At 38.3% G+C, this 27,498-nt stretch overlaps 1 long non-coding RNA gene across 1 annotated transcript in view; it reads right to left on the bottom strand.

Moving 5' to 3' along the window:
* Positions 1-26,865, bottom strand: part of LOC133093185 (uncharacterized) — a 41,792-nt gene extending 14,927 nt beyond the window's left edge. Inside the window, exons 1-2 of the long non-coding RNA XR_009701247.1 lie at positions 26,758-26,865; positions 25,742-25,898 (exon numbers count right to left, since the gene is read on the bottom strand). This is a non-coding gene — a long non-coding RNA (uncharacterized LOC133093185). The remainder of the gene's footprint in view (positions 1-25,741; positions 25,899-26,757) is intronic.
* Positions 26,866-27,498: the final 633 nt, after the last annotated feature.

Genomic DNA, 27,498 nt, shown 5'->3' with positions numbered 1-27,498 from the left:
TGGAAAAAATAATACATTTTTGCCAAATTTAGAATTGAGACTGACAAATGTGATTGTAATTTGGAGGAGGGGGGCACTTAGATATTCAGATGTGCAAGTAAAAAAATAATGTGGGGTCACAGTTGATTCAAGTTTTTAGAAATAAAGTGTAGAATTACACTTACACAACACATGAATGCTTGTAAAGATCTGTGGATAAATGCACTGTGATGTGAGTCAATTACATTTATTCTAACAATTATTCCAGTGCAGTTAAGAATTCTTAACAATTAAGAATCAGATGTAAGACATAATAAAATGAACATTTAGGTAATGCTGGATGTGTGTGTTCAGAAACTTGAACTGTATATACTTCTTAAGACCTTTATAAATAGAGTTGTTGTACTAAATTAAATCTTCTCTCAGATGCATTGGACAGAAGCACATACATCTCCTGAATTTTCCTGAACTGGTAGAAGCACTTGTAGCTGCTGAAGAAAAGACAGTGTGGGGTAGTGGATACGTCTCTGTACTAAGATCCCAAAGACTTGACTTTGAATTCAGGCTCTCCTATCTGTTAGATAGGTGCCTTTGCACCAGTTAATAAAACTCCCTGAGTTTAAATTTCTTTATCATTTTACCTAGATAACATGTATCACTAAAGGGTATTGATGTGATAATTAAAGGAGATCATTTCCCTAAGTGAAAAGTGTTGGCAGGTAATAAGCTCTATATCAGCCAGAGTTCCAGGAAACAAATTGTAAACTCCAACAGGGTCACTGGGAAAAGTTAAATGAAGTGACTACTTACAAACAGTGGGTAGGGTTAAAAGAAATCAAAAAAGAACACTGAAACACCCCAAGCAAGAAAAATGAGGAGCTAGAACTGAAGTGGGAAGTAAGGATGCAGTTTTCAGAACCCAGAAAGCTGTAGCTTCCATCATAGGTATAGAAGTGACTGCTTGCCTAGAAACTGGTGGCCTGCAGTAAAAGTGAGAAAAAAGTATTATCCTGCAGCCCAGCAGGAAGATGGCTGAGGGAATCGGCATCCCATGCTCTCTTCTACCATCTTTAGATCCCTCATTGGAAACTCCCATTGGCTGAGCTCAACCAGAAATCAGAAAGCAAGGGTGCTCAGGGCTTACTCATCATAGAAGTCACACGAGGAGAAGAAACGGAAGTAGATTATAGTTGCTGACCCAATTCTAAAGAAATTTTGTTGCCCCCAGCTCATAGATACTATTAGGATCGGAGTCCACAACTAAATGGAGGAAAGTAAATAGGCTATAACAATATGGCCGTCATTGTGTCTCCAACACAGCCAGCCACCTTGCTTGTGTCACATGCACACTTCAAACTCAGGAGTTTGGATACAGAGGCAAAGCTGTATACAAACAGAGAGAAGAGCAGGAGGTAGAGAAGTGTTTGGTAGAGCCCACCTTCTCTTGGGTGCAATCCCATATTTTAAGGAGGCAAGACCTGTGCAATTATGAACTTTGATGATTGATTAGCAACTTGTCAATGGAGCAAACTCCATGAGTTTTTGTGTATTGTTTGTTTTGTATCATAGGTTTGTTTTTCTAATTATAGCTTCCATTTCTTGAGTACTTACTATGTGCCAGGCAATAAGCAATCTATGTATTTTTTTCCTTAATCCTCATAAAGACCATATTAGGTAAAATTAAGACAATTTCAAAATAAAATGCACTTGACCGACATTAAAGCCATATGCTTCACTTGAAGGTTGTTGGATTGAATCAAGTCACAAGTAAATTATCAGCCTCCCCACCCACACCCACAAAGGATTGATTTTAACAGAAGAGACAGTGAGTTTCATTACAAAATGTACCTCAAATCTACTCTTTTCCACAAAGCCAATGTCATCACACCAGACTGTAGTTGCAGGAATCTCTCTTTTTTCATTCTTTGATTCATTTTACTTATGAAGCATTAACTGAACACTGATCCTGTGCCAGGAGGTGTTGGGCCCTGGGGTCCCTGGGGCATAAAGATAAACGTGTCTCAAGCCCCGTTTATAGAGGGGCGCAAACCTGAATGATAGTGCATGTGCAAATGTGTGGTATTTAAGTCCGTGTTGGGGCAAGTCCAGAGGTTATTCCTCACATCCCCACCCCCTCGCTCCCACACACAAATGTGGTGGTGTGAACTGAGCTCTATGTTGTCTTAAATTTAGCATCACACGTTATATTCAGAGTCTTTTTGTTGCAAGTAATGAAAGTCCTATGCAAATTATCACAAGCTTAAAAGAGGAATTCACAGCTCCTGTAGCTGGGAATACCACTGGTATAACTCATGAGATGGAAGGGGGACAGGCAGAAACTGAGACCCCTTTCAGCATCCACCTCCTTACTCTGGTTTTTATTGGTTTCTTTCTGTAGGTAGCTCCTCCCCATCTAGCTGGAAACATGCTTGCCAGCAACCCAGTTTCACATCCTCCCAAATGAAAAAGATAGTTTCTCTTTACATGTTGATATGTTAACTGGAAAAAAAAAAATCACTCTAGTTGGCCTTACAAGGGACATATGGCAACCCCCTAGACTATTTGGGCAAGGTCTGTATGACCTGTGGACAAGAGACCCACAGGAGGTTGAGAGGCAAGGCAGAATGGGCTTGTCAGGGCATATGACCAGAAGGAAGACGCAGATACTCTGAGAACACAGCCCACTAGGATCACTCAACGTCTGAAAGCCATTATACTATATAAATGTTTTTGCAAAATGAAACGTTATACATTAGGCCATCATGACTCACATTTTGTCCACTATACAAAAGTCTAGAAAATGGTAGAAACTAGAAAGATTGAAAACCTATTTTAGGGATAAAATATACTGAGTAGGAGGGCATGATCTATTTACATTCTTGTTAAAATCACTTCTATAAGAAGGAGTATATATGTTTTTACTCTTGTCTTGTTCCACTACAGTCTGGCATGTAAACTATGTCACACCTTATATTTTGTGAACCAGAGACCCTGCTCTTTTTTATTACCTTAGACTTTGAGGAATCAGCCATCACAAGTGCCTCTATTATTTTCTCTGTTCAAAAGCTCTGTACACTATGCCTAAGGAATCCAGTATGGGATATATCCCTACAAGCCACAGGTTTCTTTCCTGCCAGAGGATCAGGAAGAGGAGGGTGGGGGTGAGAGGTGATCAAGGGACAGGATTGGTGGTGACAGAGCTTAGAGCAATCACAACTTTCTCTTCACCATTTAGTTTCTGTTTTCTTTACCTGTGTAGATCTATCTCCACTACTACTTGTGTTAAAGAAACACAAATGTACTCATGATTTCCTTGGAGAGTTTTTAATGTGAATTAGCTCATTAATAAATCACATATCTTTCCTTTCTCTCTCTATCATTACATAACTTACACAGCACATGAAACAAAATAGAAACATTCATGTAGACATGACAATCATTTATGCTTTATTTCACACATAAGTGTAGTTATCCCATTTTTGTCATCAAAAATGTGTAATATTGAGAGCAAAAGGAAAGAGGAAAAGAAAGAATGTAAAGGAGGGGAGGTGTGTCCTTTCTCATTTGCATTTCTGGATCTCTTATCATCCTCATCACCCTACCAGACCTTGGTTTATGTAACCATTTTCTAATGCCAGCATTTCCTACTCTCTAATGATAAATATTCATCTCCTATCTTCTGACCTTTTATAATCTGCCCCCTTGTGACTAGGGAGACCTAGGGCAGAGACTGAATGACTTGTTATGTAATTTAATAAAGAATCCAGGACCACTTTGGAGGAGCCCAGAATTCACTGAAACTAACAGTGTTTGCAGATTTGAGTTCTATTTCAGTATAATCCATAATCGTTGGAATCTCTTAAACCTAGCTTAATTTTTTGCACTGTAAAGGCCTTGTTCACCAGAGAAAGTACTGTATAATAAATAGCAAGGAAGGAGTACAGGGCACATGTGCGGTCATAATTCAGAAAAGAGAAATCGCACTATTGTAACAGCACAAACGAGGTTATTGTGGTGCCAGGGCCGTAAGAGTCAGCATGCTCAAGGTGATAGCCACCAGCCCTTGATCAGCAATTTCCAGTTAGTCAGACTCATGGCCAAGGACAGAGGGCAAAGCATGAAACACATATCAGCAATAAGTCAGGAGCAGAATAATGGAAAACTTAAAAAAAAAAAAAAAACTCTACTTGGAAACCAGAGATAAAACCAGGAACACAGGTCACAGCTGAGAGAAATGAAGCTAAAAGTGGAGAAACCATGGGGGAGCTGGGTCACAGGCCAAAGAACAAAAACCAGGGCATAGAGCATGGAACACCATGAGTCAGCCATCCTCTGGATAACGAGCAAGGAAAGAGCTGCCCTTGGGAGGTGCTGGATAGCTCTGCTTCTGAGTCTTAACTTAACAGTGACCTGGGGCTGCTTTGGGACCTGCCATCTGATACTTGAGAGTCTAGTGGACACAAGGACCCCCAGGAGAAGTAACTTTAAAAGAATTCAGATCCCACCAAAAGAAGGAGGGTTATTATTCCAAAATGTGTTCATGTAATAAAGAAATAAGATCTGAGAGCAGACATTGTATGCTTTCTAATCTTTTAAATTTAAGGTATGTCTTATGGCCCAGAATGTGGTCTATCTTGGTGAATGTTCCATGTGAGCTTGAGAAAAAAATATGTGTATTCTGCTGATTTTGGATGAAGTAGTCTATAGATATCTATTATACCCAGTTGACTGGTGGTGTTGAGTTCAACTATGTTGAAGGAAGGAAGGGAGGAGGAAGGAAGGAGGGAGGGAGGAAGGAAGGAAGAAATTGGGGAGGCAGATGGGACCAGATGGTAGCAAACTACACTGCCAGGCGGAGGACTTCAGTCAGCAAATTCACACCCTGAAGTTTCTTTGGAGGAGTAGAATAACCTCATATAAGCAGAATTGTGTACATTAAAAAAGAGATTTTCTATTGTACTCTGAACCTCATTTATATTTAAAATGTCTGATTTAATTGTTGCACAGTAATATTTAAAAATCTTATAACATAGTAGAATTCATAAATCCTATAAAATGCTATGATAATGAAAAGCTAAAATAATTGGTAAAGAAAATAATCCTTTTCCAAAATTTCCCAAACTTGCTTCCTCAAGTTATTAATATGTATTAATGAATATATAATTAATAATTAAAATATATTCTTATATATATGTATGTGGATGTGTATTCCAGTAAGTTTGAGAAACACTAGGAAAATACTTAACAGATTTCTTTACTTCAGAACTAATGTTATTTACATCTCCCAAAATGGGATCTATTTACATCCTTCTCCCAAATTGTTTGACCCTGTACAATTTGTTCTTGAAATACCTGGAGACATCTTTCCTGGAGCTAGTATTCATTGAAACATCAGTTTGAAAGATTCCATTTTAGTTTACTGGTTTGTTCCTAAGAAACCAAGCAGTTTGACTGATTCTGTTCACTGAATGGGACCATTTGGACTAAAGGAAGCATTCAGGGGCAGAATCCACCATCTCAAAATTGCCAAAATCTTGGTATTTTTCCTAAGAAAATGGTTCATGCATAGCACACAAAATGTCTTGTGGAGGGAATGATTTCTTGCTTTCAGGATTCTGAAGGCACATCAGGATCTTTTGTTCTCTTGTGGTAATTACTTTCAAATTCCATTTTCAAAGCTACTTCTTAACAGGTGGCCACATAAGTTTATGTACCTTATGCAATGAGTATATTTTCAGACATTGAAAAATCAAGAACTGTGATATAAGCCTTGGAACGCATCTAGGTTTTCTTTTAATCTTGGTCATGAATCAATGAATTGTGCTGATCCTTGAAATCCAGATCTACAAAATGAGTCTAATAATCCTTATTCTTCCACTAAAGTGAGTCAAGGAGGTGAAAGTTTCTGTAAACTGTTTAGCTCTCTGCAGACGTAAATGGTACCAACCAGTAACTTTTGTTATAAACAATACATTTAGCACCCTTATTAAACTGAGTAGCTTAATCATTGACATAGTTTATTCACCTAAAATTGCATACTCTTTGGGTATATATGTACATCAAAACCAAGGTCACATAAAAAAGAAAGATATAAGTCAAAATCCCCATAGATTGTCAATTGAACTTAAGTCACATTGTGTAGACCTGTTTAGGTATCAGGACAACTCGTCCATTCACCTATAATCTCTTGAATAAAAATACCAAAAAACAGGAAAATTTCCCCTTAAGGTTGCATTATTCTCATCATCTCATAAACATTTTATGTAACTGATTCACTCATGCTGTTAGCCCTAATTTCTTGTCGACCTCATCCCTCTATAAAACCGTGACTGGGAATAAAGGGAGAGGATTGGTTATAATGTCTGTGACACAAAATATGGACTCATATTTGACCTAGGCACAGATTCTCAGTATTTTTATATTATTCTGCAAATTAAAAGCATGCTGTTGACGCACATAGTCAATAAATCAACATGAAATATTGGATTCCTTCCCTAGTTGTCCTCTTTACCAGGGTTTCTAATAGAAATTCCCATATTCCAAACGCAGCTTATTGAGACCTCAAATCTGAACTTAATCATTGAACTATAGCCGTTGTTAAAAATGTCACAGCTGAATGTTAAAAACTGGTGCTAGAAGAGAGATCTGTTCCCCAGGCACTTTTATCTGATTTCTAAAAATGTACTTGATAGGGTTTTGGGTTTTGTTTTGCCCTTTCAGATGACTCTTGAGAAAGAAAAACTGTCAACATTTACAGCAAGAATTTAAAAACAAACTGAGCAAGACACCAACACAGGATTTGAACCTACTAATTGGCTAATAAAGTAAACCATTTCCCCCCTCCCCCCAAAAAATGAGTAATTAGAAAATAAGCTTCAATCAAAGCTTAATCTATATGTTTTCTAAAGCTAGGAAAATAAAACAAAACCAGAAGATCCAAATATTTTGCAAACACAACCTAGACAGTTCATTTGCTTCAAGTCCCTGATTTATAGACATTATAAACAATTGGCCAAAGCAATAGACTGCTGGAGCTTCTTCAAAAGAATGATGCAAATAGCAGGAAGAAAATTAATAAGCAACAGATGGACACATGAGCATTCTGTGTAACTGGCTGTGAGTACAGCATGTGCTGTTTTGTTTGTGCATGTGTCTCTTTGACATATGCAGTATTTGTATCTGTAGATATCATACAAAAAATCACCATCACCAAAGAGGCTTGGATTTTATCAGTAACTATAATTTTAACAGAAGTGAGAAAGACAAGTACTCAGAGTGAGAAAATATATTTTTCCTCTCAACAGAATACCCCATTTCCTCCAAAAACAAACAACTTATGGATGAGAAAAAACAATGGTTTGCCAAAGAATCAACTGATGCCTGCAGTCATGAGGTAGTTTTTAAATGTGCAAATCAGTTCCATCCACGGGTTCACCTTTGTTTCAAAGCATTTATTTCTGATGTATTGAGGGGAATTTTCCAAAGGAAAGCCTTCTTAATGACTGGGAATAAGTTATACCTCCACTCTCTGTCCAAACTTTCACCTTTTCCATGTCCAGTCGCTTATAAAAGTGATACAGAACTAAGAAAGATGCAGCTTGGGTTGAAAAAATAATCAGATTGAATATGCTTGTCTCCATTTAAAAAAAGATTGAAGACTGTTGTCTTTTGATTCTTCATTCATAAATTCTAAAAGACATGCAGTAAGTGCCAACTGGGCACAAAGTACCTGGAGCTGAGGGCATAAGTATCAGTTCCTATTTTCACAGAATTTGCAATCCAGCTAATAAAACCTAAAGATAAAAATGTATTGAATACACGTAAAAATACGAATTAACATTTATTTAAAATACATATATATATACATATCATGTATACATATTCAATAAATTAGTCTGACATCCATCTACCAGATAGTCTTACTAATTCATTTAATGTATTCTTTCAAATATTTATACATTATTTACTCAACAAACATGTATTCATATCCCATGCCCAGATGCCACCACCTTCAACCCTGAGGTAGATAAAAAGAGGCAAAAATATCATTGCTTTGAAAAGTTCAAAGTCAACTAAGTGAGACAGACAGGCAAACATGTACTAACACAATGTGGTAAGTACCAAGCACATAGTAGCTATTGAAAAGGAAACACTTTCTTGCTGTAACAAGCGAGACCAAAGAGCTATGTGGCTACAGAGGAATTGACTAATTCTGCCTGATAAGGCTGGGAAAGTTTCCCCAGGGGAAGTGGTATCTAACTTGAGTTTTAAGGGATGAATACACATTTCCCAGATGGCCAAGAGTAAAAAGGCTGTTCTGGGAAGAGGCAAGATTACAAGCAAAGGCAAGAAGACCCCACAAAAAATGTGTCAAATAATCACTCATGCCCAATCTCAAATTTTCTTTGTGTGAAATTCTACTTCAGATGGATTTACTCTGCACTGTGTGCTCAGGGAATGTTGGTCACTGTGCACATGAATTTAAGGTTCTTCCTACTGTAGATAATTAGAGAAATAGGGAACTAGAAGTTGGGGAGAGGAAGCAGCAATAAATCATGAGGCAGAGAAAAGAAAAGAGAGGCAATGCAATAAAACCGTAGGAGACAGAAAGGAAGCAGAGGGAGAGCTAATTCCAAACCTTGCAACTGCACTTTTTGGTTTATGGGTGGAAACATCCCTGAGGCTATGGATGGGGAGGGACTTTGTTATGCAGTAATCACGTTCAAAATTAGCACCACTCATCCCTGCATTGGGAAATGGAGGTTGAGAAATAAGGACCACCCCAAGCTTGTTTTCCAATTCAGGCATGCATGTGAATGTCTGTGGAAATATGGTGAAACCAATGGTGAAGAAAGGTAATTTCAAGTCATAAAATCAGAAAGGCCTTGGAGATGTAGATGGCAGACAGACACAGGAAAACTTCTTCACTCTGTGTTAACAGGATCAAACTAAACAAGTTCATAATGATTATATTTAAAATATGGAGAGAAGAAATATTGAAAAGTTACCGGTGATCAATATGTACCCATCCAATGCTATTAATTACGAAATGAAGGTACATACAATGGTACCTTAGTGGTTGTTTTTACAGTTCTACTTTAATAAACATAAACTATACTCATCAGAATTTTGATTCTCATGATCTCATTTCACATAAGGTTTATAGAAATCTAACCCTAGGTATTGAGAAAGAGACTACTGCATTATTTTCAACTAAACCCACCACATCCCATTTGGCTATATACAGAAGACCTCAGGGGAACAGCAAGAAGTAAGTTTGGTAAAGTGAAACCAAAGAGTTTGAAATTTATCCCATAAGCAGTAAAAAATCAAGAAAAAATTTTAGGTAACTCTGCCTTGAAAATAATTGTTTATTACTGCTTACTCATCTTCACTATTGAAGGTTTTCATACAATGCTTTTAACTTATGTTGAGTCTTCCTCAGAATGCAATAGAAATTTTATCTTTTATTGAGAACATATGCATTAAGGAAAGTGATATTACATGTGTATGAATACAAAATAACCAATTTTCTAAGTATAAGCATATAAATTCTTCAGCCTAAAATGTAATCTACTTTGGGGTTTCTTAGTTGGAAAAAAAAAAAAAAAGTCTTTTTTAACTGCATGCATTACTTCTTGGACAAATAGAAATTAGGCAGTCCTATTTGCTGAAGATTCAAGATCTCACTCCTGACTCACAAGGCCAAGTGCACTTAATAGATAGGAGGGAGTTGCATTCTGGCACTAGACACCAGTCATATGTAAACCATATACAGTAGTGATCTTCCTAGTGCCAGAAAAGCTCAAAACCACGTGAAATCAATTAACACTATGATGATGTTCTCTTCTCAAATTTCCCATTTGTTCTGTAGTCATTAGACACTGTGATCTTTAAAGTAGTTTTCCCCCTCTGTGCTGTTAAATGAATCAAATTCTGCACTAAAGTAACCTATTTATTTAATTCTCTTTCTGATTGTTGAAAGAAAACAAAATGTACTGGTTTATTCCTTCGGTAGTAATAGTAATTAACATTAATATTACTAATTAATTTCTGGACTGTCCATTTAAAAATATGCTTACATGTTTATTGTGTGGCTTCTTCAGTCACTAAACTACCCAGACTCTAAGCAAGAAACAGTGGCACTCTCAAACTGAGTAATTCCAGGTGAGTTTAATAAAAGAACTATTTCCAAAGATGTGGACAGAACCAAAACTGGTAGTGGAGTGACCCATGAGTAATGAGAGTGGGGAGCTCTCACCACTCTCAGAGCTAAAGAAAGAAGAGTAGAGTCAGGTTCCCAGAACCCAGAAAGGTGACTGTATATAACAGGAGCAGTCAATCCACAGTGACCCAGCAAGTCATAAGCTAGCAGAGTAAATAGCCCACCTTCATGCCTCTGTCTCCCTCACTGGCCCAAAGCAACTTGAAGCAGGAAGACAAGGAAACTTTTTGATACAGTCCATACTGGTCAGCCTCACTAGTGAAGCAGGGAGGTGAAGGGTGAAGAATGGATCTGGAGGGGTAAAGAGAAGCTATCTAGTGCAAAGCTCCATGAGGGTGGAGATAAAGTGTCTTGCTGGCTGTTGATCCCAGAACCTAGTCATTACCTAGCTATATCAATTTCCTAGGGATTCTGTAACAAATTACCACAAACTGGTGACTTAAAACAACAGAAATGTATCTTCTCATGGCTCTTGAGGCTAGAAGATTGAAATCAAGATGTTGGTGGGGCTATGCTCTCCCTGAAGCCTCTAATAGAGAATCTTCCCTTGCTTCTTCCTAGCTTCTAGTGTTGGCTCTTGATCCTTGTGTTCCTTGCCTTGAGGCAGTATAGCTCCAATCTCTGCCTCCATCATCACACAGAGTTCTTCTCTCTGTGTGAGTCTGAATCCAAATTTCCTTCTTCTTATAAGGACATCAGACATTTTGGATTAGTTGTCTACTTTACCCCAGTATGACCATCTAAACTTAACTAACTATACCTGCAACAGCCCTATTTCCAAATCAGTTCACATTTCTGAGATACTGGGAGTTAGGATTTCAACATATCTTTTAGAAGGATACAATTCAATCCATTCCACTAGTAGACATCAAGAAATTTATGGAATAAATGACACATTATACCATACAATATACAATAAGCAGTTTTTTTAACAAAGTTTATTGCCCATTTGCTATGCCACAGTTGCTTTGCTATGCTAAGGTACAAAGGTAGGGATGTATACAGCATATTGCCTCCTCCATGGAACTCAGATTCTAGTAGAGGAAATAGATACAAAAAAAAAAAAAATCTGCAAACAATAAATGCTGGAGAGGGTGTGGAGAAAAGGGAACCCTCTTACACTGCTGGTGAGAATGTAAATCGATACAGCCACTATGGAGAACAGTATGGAGGTTCCTTAAGAAACTAAAAACAGAACTACTATATGACCCAGCAATCCCACTACTGGGCATAAACCCTGAGAAAACCATAATTCAAAAAGACACATGCACCCCACTGTTCACTGCAACACTATTTACAATAGCCAGGACATGGAAGCAACCTAAACGTCCATCGACAGATGAATGGATAAAGAAGATGTGGTACATATATACAATGGAATATTACTCAGCCATAAAATGGAATGAAATTGGGTCATTTGTAGAGATGTGGATGGACCTAGAGACTGTCATACAGAGTGAAGTAAGTCAGAAAGAGAAAAACAAATATCGTATATTAATGCATATATGTGGAATCTAGAAGAATGGTACAGATGAACCTATTTGCCAGGCAGGAGTAGAGATGCAGACGTAGAGAACAGACGTGTGGACACGGGGAAGGGGGGGTGGGATGAACTGGGAGATTGGGATTGACATATATGCACTATCATGTGTAAAATAGATAGCTAGTGGGAACCTGCTATATAGCACAGGTTGCTCAGCTTGGTGTTCTCTGGCGACCTAGATAGGTGGGATGTGGGGATGGGAGTGAGGTCCAAGAGGGAGGGGATATATGTATACATATAGCTGAAACACTTCGTTGTACAGCAGAAACTAACACAACATTGTAAAGCAACTAAACCCCAATAAAAAAAATTAGGCAGGCAGAGAGTAACGTGAGCCTGGGGCAGACAGAGCTCCAGAAAGGCATCAATGCTGAGCAAGTCTTACATCAGAATCAAGTCTTAATCGTAGTTATCAGGGCTCATATGGTCAGATTTCTAGGTTCTGAGAAGATCAGCAAGGCCACGGATCTATCCTGATCTCACAAAATTTCCTAGAGAGCCAATTAACTATGGGGGATAGAAAAACGAGAGCAACTCAATTATTAGAAGTGTAATAATAATAATGATAATGATAGTAATAATGTAATTTGACTACTGCTGGCCAGTTTATAGGGCATCTCATTATGATAACTCAACAGTGTTGGGGAGAAGATAATAGCTGTTACCCCGTTTTACAGGTAAAGAAATTTAAGAGAGGAATGTTGTGAATTTCTCCACATCATACAACCAAGGAGGGGGAATAGTCAAGACTCAAATCCAGGTCTTCTAAATCAAATCCAAGATTTTTCTTCTATACATCGTATTGCCTCTCCAAGTATAATGTGGAAGTTTGGACAAAAGACACAAAGCAAAAAGAGCCTAACTTAGGAGCACTGGAAACAAGATCAGAGTGGGACCAACTGTTAAGCAAAACCAGGTAGCCTATGACATAGAGGTCTTTGAACCTCAAAGAAAGAGTATGTTCCCAAGGGGAAAGAACTAACAAAGTCTACAGTGAAAGGTATGTGGAACTAGTTATAACAGGAAATGAGGACAGTCATCATTACAAGCATATATAATGTCAAGGGAGTGAGCATAATCTGAATATTGTAAAAAGGTATTTTCTAAAATAAAAGCAAAGTCTTCTTTTCTTGAAACCTTTGGTAGACAGTTGTCAATTCTCACTTGGCACCCAGGATACAATGACACAGATCTGATGGCATAAGTTCTGGAGAGAAGCTTTCTATGTGTTTATATTAGGTGAGTGAGTTTGTTTTTCTACATCATAATCTGTGAGAGGCTGCTTTTAGACAAGATCATGATACATTGTCATGCCTTTAACACTGAAATGGAAAAACTGAACCAAACCCACTTTGAGGGAAACTGGGACTGAGAAAAGTTTCACAATAATGTCACTCCTACAATGCATCATCTACGCGACACAAAACATGGGATTCCATGACATTCCAGCATGCTAAATTGCTTCCCACTTCCTCTACTTTGCTTCCCACAACACACACAGACACACAAACACTCACACCAACTGCCCTTCAACTGCAACTATGTACTAACAGAAAGGAAGTTAGTGTTTAAATATTCTTTTTTTATTGAAGTATAGTTGACTTAACAATATTATACTAGTTTTAGGTGTATACATTGTGAGTGATTCAGTGTTTTTGTAGATTACACACTATACAAAGTTATTACAATATTATTGACTATATTCCCTGTGTTGTAAATTATATCCCTGTGTCTTACTTAGTTTATAAATGGTAGTTTCTGCCTCTTAATCCCCTTCACCTGTTTTGTCCAGCCCTGCATTTCCCTCTCTTCTGGCAACAACTAGTTTGTTCTCTGTATCTGTGAGTCTGTTTCTGTTTTATGTTTGTTTGTTTTGGTCTTCAGATTCCACATATCATTCCACATACAGTATTTGTCTTTCTGTGTCTGACTTATTATACTTAGCAGAATATCCTTCAGGTCCATCCATGTTGTCACAAATAGCAAGATTTCATTCTTTTTTATGCCTGAGTAATATTCCATTGTATATATTTATATATATATATATATATATATATATATATATATATATATATATATATATATATATATACACACACATATATATATGCCTCATCTTGTTTATCCATTCATCTATCAATGGTCAGTTAGGTTGCTTTCATATCTTGGCTATTGTAAGTAATGCCGCAATGAACATTGGAGTGCATACATCTTTTCAAATTAGTGTTTTCATTTTCTTCAGATAAATACCCAGAAGTGAAATTGCTGGATTATAAATATTCTTTTTACATTTATATGTATGTATATAAGCATCTGTGAGCATAAGTCCTTAGCTTCCATGCTTTCCTAAGTAGTAGGATCTTTTGACTGATAGAATGATCCCAATAATGACATAGGAAAAGGAGTTACAAATAAGGTACAGGCTTATTTCTTGGGAAAACCAAGTAATAAAAAAGAACAGAAATAAAAGATTGGGTGCTTATCTCAGAGACTTATCATTAAAAGTGAAAAGCTACCAAGAGAAGTAGATCTGTAAAATATTGCAAGTATTTGTGAAATCTTTCCTTCACCTTTTTGCAACTAATACATATTGCTTTCAAGATAATAGAAGTAAATAAACATTTAAAGGAAAAAAATTAATGAAAGAGGGCTTTTTTTAAGGATTACTAACTGAATCAGTTTCTTTGCTTTTTTTATTTCTCTCCCTTTCCCCTTGCTCAGGTGCTTCTAAGTAGTCATCAAAGACATAGATTCAAGGGATGTTAATGCTACAAAGGACTTAGACATTACCTAGCAGTGCATTGATTTAAAAATACTGTTTCCAAAAAATACTTTGCTCAAAATCAATAAAAGCCCAACATAAAACATGGCTTTGTGCTGGTTGACATCCACTTGGGTCCTTTTCTCTCCCAGCCCCAATCTGTAATGTTCCCTAAAGGGATTCTGGGTAACTCTCCCCCAGAGCACTGGCTTATAAGAGTCTTTCCCATATTAGAAAAGAAAAAAATGAGGCGCAGAAAGGTGAAGGACTCCAACATCACAAAGGTGGTACAGAGCAAATAAACATTTCTACCTTGCTTTTTCATCTCCTAAATTTGTCTTCTCATCCTTAACTCATTTTGTAGATCTACAGAATGACTTCCCAGGGGAGGAAAACAGAAAATGGCACCAAATAACTGAAAACTGATTTACTTCCCTTTTCTTTCATTTCAAGAAAGCAAAACACCTGGCTGTGCAAGGCAATCCCTTTGAAACTGACATATAATCACAGAATATTTAATTATGGCCCACTTCCTGATAGTATCAGTTTTATGTGAACAGTTTTGCAGCAATTAAATTTCTCAGATTACCATTTTTCAGAAAGTTCTCCATGTGCGTCAATGGCAAGGGATCCATTTCCAAACCTGTCTTGTTTCCTCAGTGAGTCAGTCTCTCAAAGCTTATATTGCAGTCATTGTTTGCATTAGTAAAGTAATTAATCCCTAAAGTAAGAAGAACAACTACATACAGTCTCTGTGAAATTCCTAGCCGAAAAAGTCATTTCAAACAGCTTGCTTTCCTAAGTATTGCTTAATACTACCTAATCATGACTAGCACTGTACAAAAATATAGAACACACGGCAGAAGACTATGGCAACAGTGGGACTTGGGAAAATATGTGTATTGGAAGAAAATAATATAATGCTGGTGAGCAATGAAAAGAATAATCTTGAAAAAAAAAAGGAACATATAAGAGTTTGGTGTATTGTGCTTTTCCAAATGTATGGCTTTATTTAGCAAACTTGGGACAGTCTATTTTTTCCATTATTATTACTTATGTGTCAGCAGGCATCACTTGGCCTTCTCCCTCTTAGGCCTGACGCTGGGTCAATGTTTAGCATCCAAACCACACATAAACTATTTTTCCCTTAGAAAGTGCTCATCTGATGACTTAATAAAAGTACTTTAAGGGTTGGAAAGAAAAAAAAAGTGTTTGTCTTGTTCTTTGAGATTGAAAGCTGTTTAAGATTTCTAGAAAATACTGAAGTCAACAACATTCAAAAAGGAGAGTTTGGGGATGAGATATCTCTACCTCCGTTATTCTTACCATTCCCATACCTGGAAGCTGGAGTGATACAGCCAGATGCAGAACAGAAATTACTACAGGAAGCGTGGCACAGGTGGCCAATTCTTACAGGACGCTGACTGCTGATTTCTAGGTGACTTTCTGCACATTGGATTTGCATTTACCAAATTGTCCTGAGGTCAAGACAGTTGACCACTGACTCTAGTCAAACCAGGCAATTTCAGTAAAAACAAAGCAAGAAAGAGTGAAAAACTATAGCATTGAAGCCATGAGTAATAACAATAGCACCACCAGTAATAATAACAGCAGATATTTTTAACATTTACTATATTCCAGCCACTAAGCTAAGCACTGCGTGCATTGTTTTCCTCACTCTCACAACAACCCCTTCATTGCTGTTTTGCAGATGTGGAAAATGAAGCTTAGGAAAGTTAAGTAATTCATCCAAGTTCACAAAGCTAGTAAATCAGAGTCAATACGAGGAGTCTCTTTTCCCCCCATCTCCCAAGTCCAGCACTCTGTTTGTAATCAGTACAAAATACCACTTCCATCTCTGAAGAGAAGAAGCTGGACCAGATAGCCTGTCTGTAAATTCCAGGTGAACTCCTTCAAGCTTTTGATTTCACACCAAAAAGTGTCTTCAAAATCTCTAGTAGAAGAGAAATAGCACATCATTTCCCAGAATGCATGGGAACACAGTCAGCAACAGCAATTTTCCCAATCCCATTTCTCAAAGCATCCTGTTCATCTGTATCCCATGCTCCAACTGAACAATTTCTGAGGCCTTTTCACCTTTCTGACTTTGTATTCACTGACCTATTTTTCCTATTCTCACTACCCTCTCCCTTCTTGCACCTATACCTATCAACATCCAAACTAGACTATAATTTTCAAACTAAATACCACTTTCTCTACAAAGCTTTCTCATTAGATGACATCTGCTGGATGCACAATTTCCAATTGCCAACCACATACATCCTGTGAGATGTTCTACATTTCTTCCTTATACACCACACAAGCAGGGGCCACACATACAAAAGGCACAAAACTATCTGACAACTCTGTGTGCCTATGATGGAGGTGGCTTACTTCCCTCTCACTCCTCACCCATAACCTCACATCAATTTTATCAAGTACAGCCAATGAGGTCACAATGCACTGCTCATTTGCAACAGTTTCTAAAGCATAAAAGAAAAAAAGTGTAACATCATTCATGAATGCTCCGTAACTGTGAATCCTCATACAAATAAAAAAATGAACAATTCCAGGAAAACGTTACTGGGAAATAATTCTGTCAAAAAATTCTGAAACAGTAGCACTTTATACTCTTTGAGATTGTGTTTCAGTAACAGTTTCTTCAGCAGGAACTTTACAATCAGTGATCAAAGCTAACCATTGATCTAGGCTCAAAAAAAGGAACAAACAAACAAAGCCAATGATCATGACAATGAAGAGATTTTGTATTATATAAACTTTAACCAAATAATACATCAAGCCTGCCATATGCATAAAACATAAAAGTGTATCTGGAAACTTCAGATGGAAGGTGAGGGAATGAAATGAAGACTAGGCTGATGAGGGAGGTCATGAAAAATGTACAAGCAGAGGAGGAAGCTAGTTGGGGAGAAGGATCTGTGAGTTGATGTGCATTGGTAAGAAAGCACAGATTGCATGTCCTAGAGGCAGACTTCTCTGCTCTCAGCACCCTTGACAGTTAGGCCTTCAGTGGGCTCAGCCAGGCTGGAAGAGTCCAAAATATTACCTAGGTTTTCCCTTCCTTAGAAAACAATAAAAAGTGTAGTGCTGCATTTTCTTTACAGTGAGGTCAATGTGACAGTTTGTCCTCTCAAGTTTCATGAAGAGTCAATTTTTTTTTAATCTGGTTGCATTTATATAAATTATTTTTATTTGTAGGGGATCAGCTAATAAGGATGTCTTAGAGTTATCTAAATGATAAAAATGCAAATCCTGGCCCTTATTCTAGAGACCGTATATTTGTGGGAGTGGTACAGGAGGGAAGAGCTAAAATTTGATCTGTCATAGCTCTTTATCTTCCCTGATATCTGATTTAGTATCATCTTCAGGCATATCATATTATAGGAAAAGTGTGAACAGAAGCCTTGAATTCACAGCACAATTCTTCCACCTTTTTACAAAGTCTAAAAGGTCTGAAGGCAAAAGAAGGATGATACATCCAATGTGGATATCAAATGGACATCAATGTGGATATCAAAGTTTTAGTATTTGAGAGACACACTTAGTTTAGGGTTTCTCCTTAAAAGATGGACACATTAAATTGACTTTCTTTCAAAGATTAGTTTATAGGCCGTTGTTTTGAGGCATAGCTTCACCCTTTGTTAAGTTTAGTTTTACGTAGTTTGTTTCTAAAATTGCAAACAGGTATATGACTCCCTTAATAGGCCAAACTACTGAATGTAAAACAGAAAGAATTTGGTACTTAAGGCCAGAGACAATTGACCTCTTTAGTTCGACAGTACACACTGAGCATGTATGAGACTCATTGGTGATGTCACAAATCCTTGGTAGACCTAAGATGTAGGTAGGGAGAAAAGAAAAACAATGTAGAAAAAGACAAAAATAACAGTGAGAATAGAAATTTAGAAAATAAAGAAGAGCATGTTCTAAGAATGAGCTAAAGATGTCTCAGGGGTCATGTAAATTCCATGTACAATAAGACATAGTCAAGGGACCCATTCTTCATGGAAGACAATATTGTCCTTGGATCTATACTTCAAAATGCAAAACATCACATTATGGCTTTCAAACACTTTAACCTAGAGAGGAAAACACAAAGGCATTCCAATATAAGGAATACACTTTTCAAATGAATACAATAGGATAAACAGTGACCTCTAATCTAAGTGTTACCTGGCCTGGAGCCAGGACTAATTAGCTCATGGCCTGGTGAACTGCGTGTGTTTTTGCAGTTGCCTCAAGAATGCTCCACTGATGAGCCAGGCCACTGGTAACCGATTCCAAAGATACAATGCAGTAAATTGAAAAGATTTTTTTACCTTTCACACAGCTAAACTTTGTTTTCTTACTCATGATTAACCCTATGATCTTCCATTATAAACCCCGCTTAATAGAGCTGGTTTAATAACATCCTGCCTTCTTATGGAAAATAATCAAGAAGTTGCTCTGTGTCACTCAAATTAAGGCATATTTAATTCCTTGTCAAATTCTTGTAAACATACCATGAAAAAGTCCAAAATAAACAGATTTGCTCAGATACAAAGGACAAAACCAACTGCAGGACCATTAGGACTCAGGCCAGTGGTTCTCAACATTTGTAACAATTTAGAATCACCTGGGGAGCAAAAAAAAAGAACTAACTTCTGGGCCGCCTCCCTCAGACCAACTATAGCAGATATTCTGGGGTTGGACTTGGACATCAGTGTCCTTTGAAAGCTGCTCATGTGATTGTTATAGGCAGCAGGTTAAGTAGAGAACCGCTAGCCTATTTCCTTATGAGAAAGGCAGTGGGGTGATGGAAGGGAATTCACTCACAGATGGGAACTCAATCTGTAATTACACAAGGTACCACTTTTGCGGTTTTGGGTGAGTGACTCAGTCTCTCTATGCTTCATTTTCCTCATCCTTAATACGGAGGATAAATATTTTCCCTCAGGCCCCCTCTGGGATTGTTTGAGGATCAAAAACTCACAGAGTGGCTTGCAAGTGGCAAGTGAGTAAGCCAGGGCTCCCTCCCATTTGGATGCTCCCTTTCTTCCTCTGCTATTGATCTGACAGAAGTCCTCACGGACTAAATTATTTCTTCACTCCATGTTACCAAATACAGCTCTCTCATGAAAAGGAAGCAGTGGTTATTCATTTTTAGGGATACAGTAAAACAAGTATTTGCAAATTTCTTCATTCTACAACCAAGTTTTAATACATCTACTATTAGCAATCATCTAAAAATATGTCTTGGATTATCTAATGTACATCAATAAGACATTTACCCTTAAAATAGTAATCCTCACATAAAAATAGACCTCTTGCAACCAAGTTGATTCTTTCGTATAAAGGGCCATTTTGGAAATCAGAAAAATGGTAATTCCTAATCTTTTCATTTCTTTTTTCTTCACTCATGTCAATTTATCACAGGATCAACTGGAATGTCAAATATTTTGAAGACTATCTAAAACTTCCAGAAAGACAGCATGGTTAAAAAAAAAACAACTGTACAAACTAGTTAAGAGTGAGCACTGTACACATGTGAGAATGAGCTAGGACTTGGCTGGGTGTAGATAACTGATAACTCCATCTTAGAAAACTACAAAACCAGAGTCCCTCGATCACTTGCATACTTCTTACCAGAACTCTGCCATTGACACATCCACCCTGTTGCACTATTTCTCCCATTCAGAGTTTGTTTCAGGAGATGCCCTTCAAACAATCAAACCATGCAGTGGCACACATGTGTCATGTGGACCATAATTCACTACCAATTCCCATTCTTGAAAGAAGATGCTGCATGCCCGTAGAACTGTTCTAGTCAGACTTCTTAATCATTGGCTGGAAATATCCAACAGCATACTGTGTTCTGATACAGCCTCATAAAGTCTTTCAGGGTCATGACATCATCTATTTGCTAGGGGAGGTGGCTTGGAGGAGGAATAAGCAAGGGGTTGCTGCCATGTTATCTCCCTCCTCTCCTTCAGAAGACGTATGAATTTTAAAAATTGTACCAGTGTCTGGAATCCAAAAGAGATTAGGTGTAACATTTATTCTGCTCAGCTACCAAACTTAATCTTATACTAACCAGAAGAACCAAAACCAAAAGGGTTTGGGGGTTTCAAAAATGACATGTCCGCTCTTCATTCATTCATGCTCTTTATGCAGTTACTTATTAAAAAAGCAATTATTAAGTCTCTACTGTGTACTAAACAATACGTGAGGTAATAGAGATGAGATAAATAAGACATAGTTCCTGCCTTAAGGACGTTACAGTCTAGAATAAGGTTTCTCAGCCCCAGCACTACTGATATTTAGACAATTCTTTGTTGTGGGGAACCTTCCTGCACATTGCAGGATGTTAACGTCACCCTTGGCCTCTAGATGCCAATAGCACCCCCTTATCCCTGATCCAGAGTTATGACAATGAAAAGTGTCTCCAGACATTACCAGCTGTCATTTGGGGGCAAGATAAACTCCAGCTGAGGACTACTGGTTGAGAAAGAGGAGATAGATATTGAAAATGCAATGAATGACATGGGTACAATAATAGAAAAATACATAGGATAAAATGGAGGCAAAGTGTCAGGAAAGGCTTTGAGGAGAAAAAGGATTAGGAGTGTGATCACTGACCTTCTTTCTGACTAAGCACACTTGTTATTTCTACTGTAAGACTACCCAGGCTGGGGTGAGAGGCATCGCATGAGGTGGTCTCTTCTTAGAACCCCAAATAGGACCTTCTTATTTGGCTTCTTATCCTTTCCACCCTCCCCTAGATTGAAAGGGATAGTTTTCAAATATCCCTTTCAGTTCATTTTCCCCCTGAATGAAACTGTTCTAATGCCACATCCTCTTCTTTCCTGGAGCCCAGTAAATTTATTCACCCTTGCAGAGTATTGCAAGTATGGCTAAGCAGAAGGAAGGTTTGAACCTCCCTCTGCTTCTGCAAGGCAGGAGGGTGGCTCAGAAGTCCTCGTGTGCCATGTGGAGGTTTCCAAAGGCAGAAAAATTAAGAACTGGTGAGACTGCAGTGGACCACTAATGTAGCATGTGGCTAAAGTTCAGAGAGGTCTGCCAAGCCTGTAAGAGCCAAGGAGGTGTCAAGTCCCAAGAAAGGACCATCGTGGGTGTCCTTGCAAGGAGGAACAGAGATCAGAGAAGAAATATGGAAGACTGGACATAAACCCGAAAGAAATCAAATGACACCCAATAAATTACATAGGAAAAAATGGAAATAACCTAAAGGCATGTTAGAATTCCTCACTAGAATAAGGGTCATTGAGAAAGATGAGATCAGTTATAGAAAATAAATATGCTCCATATTCTTTGCCCGTCAACCTTTTGGTTTGAAGACTTTCTATTCCAGAACACAAGAACTTTGAGATTGGAAATACAGAGTTCTGCTGAAGTGCACATCAGAGTGGTTTAAACAGGTCTGGCTACTCAGGGAAGACCTGGATATAAACATATAATGTTGAACAGACAGTGAAGAACGAATAGGAATTACCCTGTTCAAGACAGGACAAAGGAGTTCCAGCTAAAGGAATGGATGTGAGAAGCCCCATATGTGAGGGAGAATCAGGTGTATTTGAGAAGGGGAATATATACATCGTGTTTCTAAGGTAAAGAGAGACATACTAGTCAATATTTATTCAGAATATATTATATCCCAGGAACTAAGCTAAATTCTTATGAATAGCATCTTGATTAATTTTCATCACAAACCAACAAGGTGGGCGGTTTTAGTTTCCCTACCATTTAGCTACTGTTATCAACTTCTTCATCATAATCAGATTTGCATTTTAGAAAGTGTACAGGTAAAGGAATGAGCAATGGATTAAGAAGAACCAATTAAGAAGCTTGCTGCAGAGCACACACTAGGAGAAATTGAAGTTCCAGCGTATGTCATTAGTGTTTGGAATGGAAGAGAAGGGATGATTCATGAGTCACTTCAATTGTAAAGAAAATGAAATGAAAAAGACTGATGCAAGCGACTGATTTTTAAAGTTCAAAAGAGAGAGGAATTGAATGAAGCCAAAGCTTTGACCACAGAGAACAAAGAGCAAACTACTACCACGAAGAGATGGATCAACAGGAGGTAGGAGGTCTGGCTGGGAGATGCAAGGATGTGAACAGGGGGAGCAGTGAAACAAGGAGCTAAGATTTGCACTGCTGAGTCTGAGGCACCTCGTAGCTTGGAATGGGGTACTAGAGCTTTGCAGTAAAGATGTCCGAAGACATCGGTTTAGATGACTTTCACCTTGAGGTCAAAGTTGAAGTCCCAAACGTGAATACGATGGTAAGGAGAGAAGAAACAAAACGATCACTGACAGTTGTGACTTAAAAAAAGACCCTTAGCACACATCTGTAAGACCACCCTGTCTTGCTTTCTGCTTAAACATTAACAACTGCAAGAGCAAAATCAATACTGGTTTAGCTGATGTTTGCAGCTGAGGGACCAGGAAGAGTGACCATGATCTTAGAACTCTTTCTTTTCTATGGTTTTCCCTGATAAAACCATTTCTATGTTTTATTCTCTCTCCTTACTCCTCTGAGAGCCATATGTTCATGTTATCCTACAATCATGTTCATGAACCTGTCTCTCTTACTTATTTCTCAACTGTGTCAAATCAGGTGGGAGCTTTGTGGGGGAGGCATGCATGTTTTAATGTTGTTGGGACAAATAAAATAGTGACTCCCACTAAAGAACACTGAGTTTTACAGCTTGATATCGTTAAATGAATTCAACTTGATTTGTTGAAATGTCCCATCCCTGCTCTGTCCCAAAAAGAAGAGCCTAAATATATAAATACTGACAGGAATACAGCAGATGTTTAAAACACATTGCCTTTTCCTCATATCTGTCTTTGGCTCATTCGATTCTGTTCACTTACCTTCTCCCCAGTCTGCAACAGCCAAAACCCCATCTTTCAGTATCTAGCCCCAGGAATCCCTTAGGGAAGCTGTCCCTGCTCTGTCCCAATGGGTGTCAATCACTCTGCCCCTGAGTACTTTACATCTCTCTTAAGCATTCATTGTGTTCATGTATTTTGTGGTGTGTGTGTATGAGTGCGATTGTGATTGGAGTTAATGAAACAAATACATTGTCATATAAGTAGTAACAATTAGAAGGGTTTCATGGAAACACAAGCCATGAATCCTTTCGCCCAACCTCACCACTTCCTACTGAAAATAACACTGTCAGTAGGAAAATCCCCCCATATTTGTAAATAGCAACAATGTAATCAGCCTTCAATTGTATTTCCTTATTGGCGATGCAGCTCTTCTTTCCACACAATGCAAGACATTGTCATAATTGAACCTTTGTATAATGGATTGGCAGAGCATGTAATCTAAACATCTGGATTCTGCTACACGTGGCTCATTGGCTATTGCTGCAAAAGTCAATATGAACTCTATGCTGATGCAATTAAATATGACTGGAAAAATACATGCTTCCATATTTTTGGTTATACATATGTATATATTTGACATACAATTCAATGTCATCACAGGAATTTTTAAAAGAAAATGTTTCTACAGCCATGTCTGCTAACCATCATTGTACTACTTCCTGGAAGCAAGGGAAAAGTGAGTAGTGCTAGGCTGTCGGCCACTTCACCACATTGCCATAGTGAGAGAATATCTAATAATAAATAAATTCAGTCAAGTATCAGGATTTCTAGTCTGCTCTTCATGGTAAAAATACGCTTCAATTTGAAATTGTCCAGAATTGAGTAAAAAGAGGGTTTTTATCCAGCATTGCTTAACTTGCAAGAACACAAAAGAGGTGATTACAAATAATACTTTCACCCTCATTGCTGTCCTACTAAAGTGACCTGAAAAGTGTGTGCCCTCACACTGAGTCAGAATGAGAACACAGCTCATGAACTTCACAGTACTGGGCGAGCCAGCCCGGAGTGAAATCCAATAGCAAGGGAATTGAGAGAGAAGCAAACTATTACTCTTTCACTTTCACTCTTGCAGTCCCAATTTTGCCCTTTACAAGGCCAAAGACAAAGTAGTCCATACCAGAATTGGCGTGGCCTTTCCCTTTCAAGTTTCTGTAGGCATCAGAGCCTCAGAAAAGAGATGGCACCCTCCCGTATTTCTTCTTTTGTAATTGTTACAAAGGGAGAAGGTACAGTTTTCTTTCCCTGTATTTGGTCATCTACCATGGAAAAATATTGTGTTACATATTTTCTCTCTTACCTGAAATCTCTCACCCTCATTCCAAACTAAGTAAATACTAAACCAAAGGTGGTATGCTGTTATTAATTTAAATCACCCAAACTGTCCTACACGGAAATAGATGTACAGGTTGTCTTCAATCAGATTTCTTGAATACAGACACTGAGATTTGCATACAGGGGGTTTATTGGCAAGTCTTCACAAGAATAATACATATAAGGGAGTGATGGAAGTAGGATTTTGCAGAGGGAAAAGTTGAACTGTGGTGTGGTTACACCAAAACTTCAGCATGGAGAGCTTTGAGTTGAGGATGGCCCTTGAGAATTATCCCAAGCTAAGTCAAGGGGGTCAGGCCTTTGGACCCCCAACTGACTAGTTATTGGATGCTGAGTTCTCCCAGCAAGGAAGCATAACCTTGAGGGAAGGAGTGTCTGTCTACCACGGGCAATTCTCAGAGAGGGGCAGAGCTCAGAGCCATCAGCAGCCAACATATTCAGGCTTGGGGAATGAGCACCTTGGCTCTGAAGAGAGTGATCTGGATGGCACATAACAGTGTTCACTACAGTCCACCCTAATTTAAGATGCTTGAATCTACTTGCTGCTGGTAATAAGTTCTCCCCATCTAGGAACATCTTCTTCAGGATTCTAATTGGTCTCATTTTCCAGTGAAACTCACAAGAGGAAGGTTAGTAGAATGAACTACTGCAGCCCTTTCCACCACAGCTGTTCTCAAGGCTCTAAGTGATACTCATCAGTGCCTGCCTTTACTACCCATTCTAGATTCTCCACATCCTCAGTTTGTACCTCTGTTGGTCTAGGTAGCTGACCTGTTGGGGTGACCCAAACTCTCATCTCTAAGGGATCTGAGTCCCTGGTCACCATGTAATTCTTGGGTCATGGCTGTTGTACTTGTATATTACACCCCATCACAATGGAGTATGTGAGTACCAAGAAACACACTAGTGGATCAGTGGTGCCAAACTGCCCCAGTGTGAAACAGCAAACTTTCTTCCACTTGATAATTGGGGTCACCTACCTTGACATATCTTCTTTCCTTGCCTTCTTGTCTGTTGATATGAGGGAACTGAAATGACCAGGCAGCCATAATAACTTAAAGTTCAATAGGATTTTTATTTTGTCTCCTAGTGAAACCATTCTCCTTCAGGGATCAAGGACCTCCAAACACACAGAGCCTAAAATTAAAGGAAAAGAAAGGTAAAATTTCCCTCAAGTGGGTCATAGGAGTGGTGGCAAGCTGGGCCACTCCATTCCTATTTCTAGACCCTCTTATTCCACCTGCTGGGAAAACAACACCATCTTATGATCACTGATTTAGGTTATTTAATACACCCTGGAGGATGGCACCTCATCCTTCCAGGTGCCAACACAAAGTTGACATAGTTGTACCAAAAAAGGTATCCCATTCCACTTTCAGGCTGAGAGCTTCTGGCTGGTACAGTATAACCACTCCAATTATACATTTGGGGAACCAGGGATATGACTGCCATATGGATATGAGGAATGAGCCCACCCACAATGAACCTGACCCAAGCTAGCTCTCCATTTATATGCCCTCTCCAACAATGGAATACGATTGTCCCTGGGTATAAATGGCAGCTCAGACCCTATGTCCAATTATCCTTGAAATGTCTACATAGTCTTTCTTTAGTCCATATTACCCAGATAATATTCATATGCCCCTTCAGTGAAAGTTTTGTGAAACCATTACAATATAAGCATGTCGTGTTGCACTATCTTTCTTTCTGAAGATCATGACAACTTTAATAACTCTCCAAACAAAATCTAGTACAAGGAAATACTACTTGAAATACAAGTGGCAATAATAAAATAAGTCACGTGTATCATTTATACTAAGATCAAAAGAGTTCAATTATATATCTATATATCTATGCTTAGCTCTGACTATATATCTAATACATCTATTTACTTATAAATATACATGTATATGTATTTATATAACAATTCTAAACAATAGATTGTTAATAAACAACTGGTGCTTGTGTAAATGAGATAAGAAAATATTCTCCTTACCTTGTGCAGGGTAGCATCAGTATGACTACTTCCATTTCCTGGCATCCAAAACTCTTCCCTCCCGGGCAGCAGGCATGGGTCTCATGCAAGTGTAATACTCCATATACTCTTCACACAAAGTTTCTGAAGAGCTACTGGGAGGTAATATTCCATGGGTCAAATTTCTTCATGTCCTGCCCTTTATCCAGATTATATTTTCAAGGATGTTTGTGTACTTAGCAGCCTTGGAAAATAGAGATAGATATCTCCCTCTGGAGCCAAAGGAAGGTTTGATTACAGCCTTAGAAAATTAATATAACGTTTCCCTCCACAGTAAAGGGCATGTTTGATTACTGTACAGATTAATAAAGATAATGTCTGAGACTTCCCCGGTGGTGCAGTGGTTAAGAATCCGCCTGCCAATGCAGGGGACACAGGTTTGATCCCTGGTCTGGGACTATCCCACATGCCTCGGAGCAACTAAGCCCGTGCACCACAACTACTGAGCCTGCGTGCTGCAGCTACTGAAGCTTGCATGCACAGAGCCCATGCTCCGCAACAAGAGAAGCCACCGTAATGAGAACCCCGCACACCGCAACGAAGAGTAGCCCCCAGTTGCCACAAATAGAGAAAGCCTGCGCACAGCAACGAAGACCCAAAACACAGTCATAAATAAATAAATAAATAAATAAATAAATAAATAAATAAATAAATAAATAAAGACTAGTAAAATGTTTATGAACATGAAATGTGCGGAAATTA

This window comes from Eubalaena glacialis, chromosome 6, assembly GCF_028564815.1.
Source record: "Eubalaena glacialis isolate mEubGla1 chromosome 6, mEubGla1.1.hap2.+ XY, whole genome shotgun sequence".
NCBI lineage: Eukaryota > Metazoa > Chordata > Mammalia > Artiodactyla > Balaenidae > Eubalaena > Eubalaena glacialis.
The sequence above is the reverse complement of the archived record's forward strand: the minus strand, read 5'-3'. Positions and strand labels throughout refer to the sequence as shown.